The sequence below is a fragment of the Nanorana parkeri genome, unplaced genomic scaffold (genome assembly GCF_000935625.1).
Source record: "Nanorana parkeri isolate BGI_ZX_2015 unplaced genomic scaffold, ASM93562v1 scaffold649, whole genome shotgun sequence".
NCBI lineage: Eukaryota > Metazoa > Chordata > Amphibia > Anura > Dicroglossidae > Nanorana > Nanorana parkeri.
In genome coordinates this window covers 27,897-37,056 of record NW_017306917.1, presented here as the reverse complement: position 1 = coordinate 37,056, position 9,160 = coordinate 27,897, and positions in this window count along the sequence as shown.

The window sequence follows — 9,160 nt, the reverse complement described above, 5'->3', positions numbered from 1 at the left end:
GGGTCGGCCGAACATGCTGAGCATGTTCGGCCGACCCAAAGCCACTCAAAGCAAGCCGATGTACGGCTGATTTCAGCCGATGTACAGCTGAAATCAGCCATACCAGCCTGAAGTGAATAACCGAACAGTGTTCGGCTCACTTCACTTCAGATCGGTCATTCACTCGGCTGCCCTCGGCAGCTTCGTGAATAGACCCCTAAGTGGTGGTGTGGATAATCGGAAGTTTACTTTGGTGGATTGGATACACAGACACTGATATTAAAGAGCACTTAATGAGACTGTGTGTTATTTAAAGCACCTGTCACAGTATTAGCAGAGGAGACACTGCGTAATTGTTTTAAGCGCTACACTATTGTTTGTGTTTTTTGGTACATGTTATCAGAGTGTTGTTCACTTTTACGTGTTGGCAGCTATTAATTGGTGTGAAAAAAAGAAGTGTTTGGATATTTATTAGCGTGGGATTTTTTTCTAATTAGAGTTATACATAATTTATCATTTATAACCTGTAATATCTGGTGCTTACTTGAGGAATAAAAAAGAAAAAGGAGGGAACTGAAAATGGGAAAAACCGGAAAAATTGGGAAAAAAAGGAGGACAATTAAAAAAAAGGAGGAAATATGAAAAAGGGAGGAAAATTAAGCTAATGGAAAAAAGAAGAAAATAGAAAAAAAGTAAGAAAATAAAATAAGGAGAAAAATGGGGGGGAAAAAGAAGCAAATTGGAAAAATAAATGAAAAAAACAAACAAATGGAAACAAAATTAGTAAAAAAAAAAAAAAAAAGGAGGAACATGGAATAAAAAGGGGAAAATAGAAATAATAGAAAAAAGGAAGAAAACAGGAAAAAAAACTCAAGTAAAAAACAGGATGATACCTGCTCTTTCCCTACGATGCCATCTCAACTGCAAGTACAGGTATTTGTACTGTCAGTCCGATGGAAATTTCAACAAATTCTATCATCTGAGATCATTTTCAGATAACAATATTTTGTAGGGTAACCATTAGGTGTAAGCAGGACATTGCCTCATGTGTATACATCTCTACTATCTCTGTTAATGGTTTATTTTCTTCCATTTACGGGAACGTGAAAATAACCACTAAATCAAGGGTTGTATTGACCTGCAGGGCGTCCTCTTCACATAATAGTCCCTAACTTCCATCTCATATTAATTTTCTCTGCCCTCTACGCTTTACAAGGACCTGTGAATCAATGCACTTTTGCTTCTCATAGCGCTGTACACGCTCAGTAATGGCTGTTTCTCTGGGACGGTTTATAGAAAGTCTTACAAGTACGTTGTATGATCAAAGCTCTCTGCATTCCCTGATATAGTGGAATGTTGTATAGGAAAGCGCTATTAGTAAATGAGATGTGTATGATGCTAAGACAATGTCTAAGGTGACCTCTATTAACTACTTCAGGAACGCCCACCGTCAAAAAACATCCTGTCCTGAAGTAGTTATACCAAGAACATGGCTGCTGCAGCCGTGCTCTTGCTATCATTCTAAACAGCCTGTAATGGCTGTTGAGATACAAGAGACCCGGTGGCTCTACAGCCACTGGATTTCTTGTACGGTGCAGTGGAATGTGTGCTCCTCCCCCGCGCGGGCTACTCTGGGCTCCGTTGTCCCCCGTAAGGGCCCGGGCCCAGCACAGCGGGTCTCCCTCACCGATCGGAGGGAGATCAGTAAGCTTCTAGCCACTGACCTCTCCTCCAATCACTGAACCTGGAAGTTATGTATATTACATCACTTCCGGTGTCACTGTTTACATTTTCGTCTCCTAGAGGCAGGAGAAGAAGCTGGTGAAGCAGATTGCTGCTTCATCAGCTTATTTAGGGTCTCTAGGTGACATTAGGGGTCTGCTAAACCCCTGATGTCTCCATAAAGAGTACCTGTCACATCATATTTGCTATTGGATAGCAATAAAGTTGTGTAAAAAAAAAGTATTAAAATCCCAATGCATCTAAATGCGCCTGAATCCAAATTTCCGTTTCTGAATTTGGGATCCCATCCGCATTTCATTCAAAAACGAAACTGAATCGGACATGTGACTTTTCTGGCCAATCAGATGTGTTTTTCAGTGTAATGCATTCTGGTTCTGAATACGAATTTTCGTTATGGCAACATGGGAGTCATATATATGCATATAACACTAAAGCTGAGGCTCCCAGACCCAGAATCCGAAATTTCAAATTGCATTTAGGAGCTCCTGAATGCCATTCGGGTCTGGGGGCCATATACATTTATTAATAAAGCTGAGGCTTCCAGACCCAAATGGCATTCGGGAGCTCCTAAATGCAATTCGAAAATTTGGATCCTGAATGCCATTCGGGTCTAGGAGATTCAGCTTTAGTATTAATATCTGTATATGGTTTTCTGTGGTATTTGTAACAAATATTCGTAAACTCATCCGAAATTAACGAAAATTTGGATTCCGTTCGAAACCCGAACCAAATTGAATTTCGGATCCGAATCCCGAAATAACAAAAAATCCAAACCAAATTTTTCCGCAGCTTACATGTCTAGTTTACAGCCTTCCTGCAAGAATAAATATAAACAAAAATGTTCCCCTCCAGGGCTCAGCTTAAAGTAACTCCATCACCCAAACGTTCACTGCAAGTAAATATTCCTGGTACATTTGTTTTATATGATGGTGATTGATTCACCTGAAGTGAATGTTTCGCAAAAGTCACATTTACTGCATTACATGTGCCAGGCTGGCACCTATCGAGAAAGTGGAATGTGTGCGTGTATGTTTATATATATGTAAAACATGCAAGAAGCAGACTAACTACCAATCAAGATTTGTGAATATCCACTATAAGGCCAATCTTAGTCTGTGTTAATCAGTTTGCTCCTCTCTGCCACTCGCAACCCCTGCACTATGCAGGCCCGAGGGTCTGGAGTGTTGTGTGAGGTTATAATAGGAGTACAAGCACAAGCAGATAAAGGCAGGGATTCAATTTACTGGTCTGTGAGGCTTAGCCAAAATTAATTCAAGCAGAGAGAAAAGCTGAGGTAAGGATTCCTCCAACACAATCATTTGCATGAATAGGTGGCCTCATTGGCCAATAGGGAGGTGCAGGAGGGTGGGGCCAGACTCTTAATCCAGGCAGAGGGTCAATATTTTTTTTATACCAAGGCACCCCAGGGATTTTGGCACCAGTGGTGCTCACGTGGAAACCAGACCTGATGTGCAGACACCTTGATGTACCAGACCTGGATTTTACATATTTCTTTCTATGTTCACCTTCTCCAGAAAGTGTTAGTTGTCTGGATGTCATGCTGATCCTCTGGCATCCATATTTTCTGAGTCACTGGTCTGGAATCTGAAGTGGGATTCTGTGTTCCCCTTACTGCCTTAATGTAAAAATGAACTTCAGGTACAAATATTTGTATATATTTACAGAGGTCCAGCTTGGCCGGTTGTAAATACTGTATACATATTTTATACCTGGCAAGACCATGGAAACCTATAAAACACTGTAGTAGCCGGAGCCACTACAGGGCTTTGGAGTGATCTTCCGGGTCCTGTACTGCAACTTCCCCACTGCGGTAAAAACACAGGGGGTCACTCGCTTGGCTCAATGAATACTAGGCATTCTCTGACTGGACCAGGATCAGTGGCCACTCTGACGAGCAAGTGACCCTCTATGTTTTCCTGCAGAGGGGAAGTCTCTCAGCTCAGTGGCAGTACCAGGACCTGTAATATTTCTCTACTGTAGTAGCTTGGGCTAATACAATGGGGTCTATTTACTATAACTCTCCCGGGCGCTCTGGAAACCTCCCGCTCCCGGCCGCCAAGGAGAGAAGCACTGCAGTGTCTTTTTTTCTTTATTCTGACACGAGCGAACTATTTTTTTCCCATTGAAAAGCATTGGGACATTACTATTGGCTATTTCAATTTGCAATAGCCAATAGTAAACTAGCATTGTACCCGCCCTCTGCTGATGGACCTGATGGGGAACTGCAGCAGAGGGCGGGTACAATGCTCTGCGGCATTCGGCTATTCACTCACTGCTGTTCGACATCTTTAAGATGGCCAGCTTCGGCTTTCAGCAGGGCTCAGCCGAGCCGATGCATATGCGTTCAGCTCGGCTGAGCCGCTCGGCCATGATCGGGAGCTGTACGGGCTATTGTGAATAGCCCGTACAGCACCCCTTTGGTTCTACTGAACCGAAGGGGTCCTGGGGTCGAAGCTAGCCGAAGGATCTGGCCGTAGCTACGGCCAGATCCTTCGGCAGCTTCGTGAATAGTCTAAGTAGGTTTGAAATAAGTATACTTACATTGGGCTAACCTGGATCATTGATGAATGTAAGTATACATAAATGTTTATACCGGGAGCTCAGCTTTCATTTTGACTTTTCTGTGACTCTCAAAATTTGCATACTCGTTCCTGGTCAAATACAGGAATTGTACTGAAGGCAGAGGGTTGTCACAGCAAACATCAGCTCTACTGATCCCTAAACTGCTTCTGCACCTAATAGACATAATTGCCACAAGTTCCATTTGCATTTCAGGAGCAAATGAGCCTAATTACCAGGTAATATGCATTTGGAATTCCTGTTTTTTTGTGAACTAGTGCAGTATGTTATTGTAGGATCCTGGCAGCAAAATTCTAATATCTAATTGGCTGGTGTGGAGTGGGGGAGGAGGTTACTCATACATCAGATTACATTATGTGATAGCTACTTTACGTATGGCCAGAATTTCAATGTAAGCAAGTTTATAAAGACCCTGTCACCGGACCATTCATTTTTCCAACAGTCTTCCCATAAGATTTGCATTTATTTACCTGTGAAAGCCTCTCTTGTGTGGACATCCCCACAAAATTGGAATTTCTGCTGGGCTCCGCCATCTTGGATGTGATGTCAACAGCCTCAAGAGATTTATAGCTGTCACTCAAGTACATTCTATTGTAGTTCCCATTGCTCCTTCCCATGGTAACTGCATACAAGATTATGTAGGGTGGTGAGGGGAAAGGCAGACAAGTTGGGCCATCATAGACAGTAATTGGACACTCCCACAAAAGGAGATAACATTGACATAGCAAGGGAGAGGCGGTATTGTGACTGTGCTAGGGAATGCAGTCCATGAACCCATCGCACTCAAAACCGCTGTTCCTTGTAAAAGATGGGTACAGCGGCAGTTGATAACATAGACACCGGCACTCCAAGTAATGAATCAATGGTGTCTGTTTATTAACGTATGAACGCATGAATCATAGCACAATGCATCAAAAAGCAATGTTTCGGGGGTCTCACAGGATCCCCTTTCATCAGGCAAAAGATGAAGGGGAACCTGTGAGCCCCCCCCCCCCCTGTGAGTGTCTATGTTAACCTGTGCTAGGGAATGGACTCTTCCCGGAGTGGTCAATTTCCCTAGCAAGTTCACATTGCACATAAATAAAAAGTTGTTAATATGAAAGAGAAACAGATGCACTTAATATACTGGATTTGTCTATGCTTTCACCTTCACTTTGTGTGGTCTGTCTCTCTGGATGTGTCTTGTTAGGCAAGGGTGGGAGGTTTCAATAAGTATAAACTAGTCAAAACCTTCAAATTGACATACCATCCCCCTTTCCTTTTTTACTTTAATCCAAAGGCAACCATATGGGTTCTATATGACCAAAACTAGAGAATAAAAGGTCAGTTTCTTGAAACCCTCTAGATGTTTATACAGAGCAGAAGATCAAATTGTAAGCTGCCTGTCCATCTGAATATGACAACCTTGGTAATGTTACTCCACAGGCATCCCTTCTTTAAGATAGCGATGGGGCTTGCTATTTAAATAACCTGAAAGCTATATCAGCTCTAGCATATTTATTGGTAGGCCAACCCCTACGGGTAAGGTCAACCTGACAAAAATAGGTTCTCCCGACTCTACAGTTTTGGATTTAGAGCAAGAAGCTAACAGTGCCATGCTTTAAAAAAAGGTGGTTGTTGCAAAGGTGACAGAAGGTCAATTGATTAACCAGTTGACATCCGCGGTTTCTTTTCTGCCCGTGCGTGCCCGCAGATGCTGCAGTGCCGTCTGTCCGTTTTATTACTACGGGCGGACGGCAAGAGGTTAACAGGCCCATACAGTAAAAATGCTGGTTGTTGCAAATCTGTCAGAAGGCCAAGGAATTGTCTCATACTGTAAAAAAAAAGGTGGTTGTTGCAAAGCTTTCAGAAGGCCAAGGGCCTAACTGTTCCATATTGTAGGTAGTTGTTGCAAATGCGACAGAAGGCCAAGCAACTAACAGTCCAATGCTGTAAAAAAAGGTGGTTGTCACAAAGCCAGCAGAAGGCCAAAAAAACCAACAGTCCTATACTGTAAAAAAGGTAGCTGTTGCAAAGGCAGGAGAAGGCCAAGGCTCTTCAATGGTTATACCTTTGTGGAGTTAGTAAATAAGTTTCCCTGACAATGTCCTGTTGATCTAACAGTTTCCTTAAGGGCCAAGACCTGCACATCTAAAAGCCTACTGTGGGTTGCAATGTATCTGTCAACAATACAAAACTGGAACTTAATGTTCCTTCATGGTAAAAGCAGAACCTCCCACATAGCACTTATCTTAAAAGACTACAGCATGTACACTGTAATGACCTATCTCAGGAGCTACAGAACAGATAAACATTTGCTATAAAGTTTACTAAAATCATTACATTATATGTACCTGATCTGTAAGGAGTAGTTTTATTTTATTTCCACGGCAATACAGTATTTCACTTTAACTGGGACCCTGCCTTCATTTGTACAGTTGCATTTTTTTGTTGACAATTTAGAAATTCAATTACCACTTTCTTAATCACGTATAAAGAGCGCAGCACCTAATCTGCATAAAAAATGTATGTTCCTTTTGCCTTTCATTTTCTGACCTCACTTTATAGCAAGTGAGCCTAATTACCAGGTTAAGCCTCTGCTGGGAACAGAATGTCCCCTTGTGAAGGGCATGTTTTTTTCTTTTTCTTTTTTTTTTTTCCTTCTTAACATCTAGAGGCTTGAGAATCTTTGCAAGAAACAAGATGTGTGCAAGGGAAAAAGTCAAAGAGAAACTACTCTGATTAATGGATGAGTGCAAAGCCTGTGTTTAGATAGCAATAAGCAGCAGGGTCTCTCCGCCACTGGCTGGGGGGGGGCAGTGCTCTAACACCTGTGAATGTTCTGCAGCTTTTTAGCAAATTTGACTCCCCTGATTCTGCTCTGGCAGAATAAAAATAACAGCTTACACAAAGCCTCTATTGTTCCTGTCTATGATATGAGTATTCACAGTCTGGTTTTAAATTCTAATTGGTACCCACTTGGGCAATTATCTGCACTTAAGTTTTTTTTCCCTTTTTTAAAGACTGTTGACTGTCCATTTTTGTGTTATCAATTGAAAGTAACAGAATAATGTTAATAATTTCTAATTTTTCCTTCAGGACACTGTTAGCCAAGTGAAATATCCAAAAGGTAAATTATACACAGGACAGAGGTCACATAATCATAATTGTATGTTTAATTAAGATATGTACTTAACAGAATGATGTTTTTTGTTTGTAAAAAGTGCTGTGTCTCATCAGCTATTCACATTTAAAAAAAATTAAATACATGTTTTACATGTTTCCATCCTTTGTTGAACATCTACACTGCTGATATCCTGCAGTCTTTTTGCAGGCACTTCCTATCTACAAGAATGCAACTGGTCTTCCCCAGGGTAGGTTTCCTTTTGGTGACAATTGTGGATCACTATTTTCATTTATAGTTTCCATTGGGAAAGTGTGTTGTTGTCGCTGAATGAAACCTCTGCCACAGCTTAAGACCCCCATTCACACTAAGCGACATGAAAAATTGTGCGTTTTTCCGCACAATTCCAGCTGAGCGACATGAGCTACATCGAGCTACATTGAGCTACATTGCACATATTTCCGCACTACGTATCGCAACTTTTGGGAGGGACTTCGTCGCTGCTACATTGTAACCAATCAAAAGCGGTCTTGATGTAGCATAATTCCTTCCATTCCATATAGCTGTGCAAAAGTGACACTTCTGTAGCGCGATATCGCGCGACAAGGTCGTGCAATATCGCGGGTAATGCGCGACTTTGAGAGACACCATTGAGTCTATTGGGTCCAAAACGCGCAACATCCGCGCAAAAATAGGTCATGTTTGAGGTACAAGCTTGAGCGACAAGCTACAGGCGACATTGAGCTGTGAACAGCTCCATTGAAATGCATTGGACAAGCTACTTTGAGCGACATTGCGTGGAAATATGCGCGATTTTGGAGCGGAAATTGCGCAATAAATCGGGGTCTTATGGGTATGTAATTCTCAGCTTGAGCTACAAAGTTCTTTGAACAAAAGGTTTTTTTTCTTTTCTTTAACAATGAGGTAAGAATAAATTGTAAAATGTAAAATGCCTAATGGCTGTATATAAGAATAAATAATATTTGTGTACAATATTTCACATCTACCTGACATTTTCCTCTCCATAATAAACAAAGATATGTAAAAAAAAAATAAGCAATCTTTTCATTTTAATCATCGGTCTGATTTTGGAAGTTATACAAGCTGACATCACCATAGCATGGGGTATATATTTTTTTCTTGGTCCTCCTGTGCCTGGTGTAACAAGCTAGTGTGCCTTGTTGGTGGTAGGAACATGTTTTTTTCTAAATGAATTAGAAAGATAAAAAAGGGGGATATTGAATATGAGGCCTCAAAAGCAAATCAGAGCATTTAGCTGAGCTCTAGCATCTACAGATGCAGCATGATGCCTGAAGGTAAGAATGAGACCTGCACTGCCTAAATAGGTAAGTATAATGCAAAACTGGTGAGGGGGTAGTGTACTGCCAACATGGGCTAGGGCATGTCAGAGTGTTCTGTGCAAGGAAACATTCCTTCAAGGTACTGGAAGGAGGCCAGATCAAAAACACTGTAAACTAGACAGATGCCATGCCACTGGGTACCATGCCAAAGTTGGAGTTCTAAGTGTCATCCTGAGACTTTGGGGCCCTCTTACATGTTTTTTTCTTGTCACTCCCTCTATCAGTAAATGTTATCCAAGCCTCCCTATGCCAAGAAAAGTTAGGAGGAGTTTCTTCCCAATTAACATGCCTGCTTATGCTTTTATGGTCTATCAGATTAAAGTATACTGCTCCGTTTGTAGACCGAAGAGAAGGTAAAGCAATGTTGGTGGGG